The following is a 2,444-nucleotide window of genomic DNA, read 5'->3' as shown; positions in this document are numbered from 1 at the left end:
CTCATTAAGTGTTTTTTTTCCCTTAAATGATCATGTTTTTATTAAAATTATATAAAAAATTCTTATGTTCTGAAGCCCTTGGCTGGGGTATTAATTATAGTATTTTTGTTTGTTTGTTTTTATCTCTGACCTTTGTTTGTCCCCTTGAGCCAATAGGCATTTCTAGATGCAGTTGTATGTTCTCATCTTTTAAATTCATTTCAACTAGAAAGTATATATGTGTATTATGTATTTTATGAGTCTCAGGGCCTCAACAGACATTCATAGTTTTAACTTCACTTATATACTGTAGATCTATTGGAACATGCTGGTACTAAGTGAGAACATTTTTAGATCCTGGAGTGTTTACCTTAAATAACTCTGAGACCATGGACAGTAGATCACAGATGTGGCTCTAATTTGGAGCTATGATGTGGGGTAGGGGAAAAAAAAAAAAAAGGAGTGGCCAGTAGGGGATCTGGAACCCAAACACCTGCCATCCTTGCTAACTTGCTAGAGGAAGCTGTCCTTTACAACTGAAGGCTGGGCTGAGAATTTTAGGCTCATTCTGTCTCTCATGAAGATCATTCCAAAGTACTTGCAGTAGTTTGGCCACATGTCTATTAGTTTAGCTACTAAAATCCCAGATAAGTCACATCCTTCATAGGGTCCCTCTTATGAACCCCCTAGCACGCTGTCCTGTTATGATTTGCTTCAATGCTAGATAAGCTGTGAGGAGCGAGGTGGGTTACTTGTTCTCTCCAGGCCTTTGTTTCCCTAACTGATGACTGTCAGAAAGGACTAGATAGTCTCCAAGTTTTCTTCCCCTAATGAGCTGTCATGCTTCTTAGACATATGTACACATCTGTGGTCAGATTCTAGTAGAATTTCAATAAAGATTATTGCACTAGATTTCTTCTTGCAAGCACTTGATTCAGGTTTTCAAAGATCGAAATGAACTCCTGCCCTAGCTCCTCAAGGTAAAGGCAGGCAAATCTGAAAAGGGACAATGAAGGAAAAGTGTGAAGGGCTGCTGATATATCCAACACCAAGGGCCTGGCCCTGTGCTTGGTACTGCCCCAGCATTATCTCATCTGGAGGCACATAGGACATAGGTGCACAGGCTCTGGGTTCCAGCTGCCTGGCTTCAAACTCTAGCTCCAATATTAATTATCCATATGGCATTGCGGAAGTCATCTAACAACTCTGCAACCCAGTCTCTGTATCTATAAAATGAATATAAGAACACTGCTATTATGAAGTTATTGTTAGATGTTAAATATATTTATACATGCAAAAGATAGAAAATAAATTGACACATAATAAGTGCTAAACAGAAGGTAACTATTATTACTAATATTCTTTCTTAATCACATATATCCTTCACAAATATGGAAACTGAGTCCCAGAGATGTTGGATTCACCTAGCCAGTAAGTGGCAGAACTAGGATTCATACCCGAGTTTATCCAGCTTCAGAGCTCATATTCTCTTTTCTATGTTAAAATGTTTCAGAGATGAGGGTCTGGAACAATTGTCTTCCCCCTTGATTTTGACTTATCCAGAGTCAACACAAACTCAGATTAAAGAAACCCGAGACTCACTGTGTAGTTCCCACATGTAGGCTCTTGTTCAAGAAGGTGGCCTTGATCCTAAGACTTCATGGTGTCGAGTATGCCACTCAGGAAGCCAGGCTGGAGCAGAACGTGTTCCACTTGCCTTCAGACAGTCGTGTCCTGCTGGTGCAGGCGAGGCAGACAGCATGCTTCCTCTGGAGCCAGACACTCATCATGGAAATAGGCAACTCAGCCTCTCAGAGTCTGGGTTTCTGCATCTAGTAACGGGGTCTGGCCTGCCTACCGTGCAGGCTTACGGCTGGGGCGGCATAGCCCCACCACCTGAAGTTTCCTGGCACATCGTACAGGACTTCTCAGCTCGGGTTCATTTTCTTTCTGCCGTTCCCTGTCTTTCTCCTACTGCTGCTTGTGCCCATAATTCTTCTCAACAATCTAAAACTGGGTATCTATGATCTTCCAACTATTGCTGTATTTTTATACATAAAAATAAAGCTTATCGAGGTTTGTAATTGTTCAGGGATTTCCCTCCTTTGAAGCCTCTTTGGGTAACCGGAGTCTCTCTGGTTTCTCTCACACAGATTCTGATGTTAACATTTTAATAACACATTCAGAAGTGCTTTGTTTTATGAATTCTAGTATAGATGGAGGTTCTTCCCAAGAGATGTTTTTAAAGCAGGCGTTTTTAAGTAAATGTTTCAATATCCACCTGCAGATTTCCATAACACAAAGCCATTTTTTTTTCTTCTAGACTTGAAACTGGCCTCTAGTTTTCAGGAAGTTCTGAGTGGTCACCTGCCTTGTTTAACCTTTCTTTGCCTTTCTCAAGGAGCTAACTGCACTCTGAAAGTCCCGTGTGTGTGTGTGTGTGTGTGTGTGTGTGTGCATGTGCG

This window comes from Mustela lutreola, chromosome 1 (genome assembly GCF_030435805.1).
Source record: "Mustela lutreola isolate mMusLut2 chromosome 1, mMusLut2.pri, whole genome shotgun sequence".
Lineage (NCBI taxonomy): Eukaryota > Metazoa > Chordata > Mammalia > Carnivora > Mustelidae > Mustela > Mustela lutreola.
This window is presented reverse-complemented; position numbering follows the sequence as displayed.